This window comes from Anopheles ziemanni, assembly GCF_943734765.1.
Source record: "Anopheles ziemanni chromosome X unlocalized genomic scaffold, idAnoZiCoDA_A2_x.2 X_unloc_53, whole genome shotgun sequence".
NCBI classification, from domain to species: Eukaryota; Metazoa; Arthropoda; class Insecta; order Diptera; family Culicidae; genus Anopheles; species Anopheles ziemanni.
Window position 1 is genome coordinate 110001 of NW_026689822.1, and position 768 is coordinate 110768.

The 768-nt window shown below is 52.5% G+C and overlaps 1 non-coding gene across 1 annotated transcript; it reads right to left on the reverse strand.

The window, feature by feature from the left end:
* Positions 1–215: 215 nt before the first annotated feature.
* Positions 216–370, reverse strand: LOC131292388 (5.8S ribosomal RNA). Its single transcript, XR_009190035.1, has one exon. It is a non-coding gene; the product is annotated as a 5.8S ribosomal RNA (ribosomal RNA).
* Between the last annotated feature and the right edge of the window lie 398 nt (positions 371–768).

The following is a 768-nucleotide window of genomic DNA, read 5'->3' on the forward strand; positions in this document are numbered from 1 at the left end:
CCACCACAGACACCACAAGCACGCCTTCTCCTCGTACTTCCGCCTCACGCGGGAACACGGACGCTCTAAATACTTCGAATTCCAATGCCAGTATATTGTAAACCACGGGTTCTTTAATGCTAGCGGGTCGTCGCGACCCTAGTTAACATCATGGTGCACGTCTCGTGACGGGTGTCACGGCGTAGTTAAATGTATGCGATACATTTCTCAAATATAAGCGCTCAGTCATCTGTACATCATGGTAGGTTCCCACGACGTGCAATATGCGTTCAACTTATCAATGTTCATGTGTCCTGCAGTTCACATTATGACGCGCAGTTAGCTGCGGTCTTCATCGATCCATGAGCCGAGTGATCCACTGCCGAGGGTGACTAACTTGCGTAAGCCGCCGCTGTGCGCGTATAGCCGTTCCCCGTAGGGAGGAGCAAGCCGCCGCTTAGAGACGAAGCATAAAGTGTCCTCATTCCACATAGGGCAAGCTGGATGAATCCATTTTACCCAGGACGGCCGAAGCGGCGTGGACCAGGGGAGAACTGAACCTTATACTTCACACCACAGTAAGTCTACGTGTCCTCTTCCACATAGGGCAAGCTAGAACTAACTATCTTACCCAGGACTGCCGAAGCAGCGTGGACCAGGGGAGGAACACACTTTTCATGGAAACGTAAGGCATCCATGACTGCCATAACGTAAGCCGCCGCTGTGCGCGTATACCCGTTCCCCGTAGGGAGGAGCAAGCCGCCGCTTAGAGACGAAGCATAAAGTGTC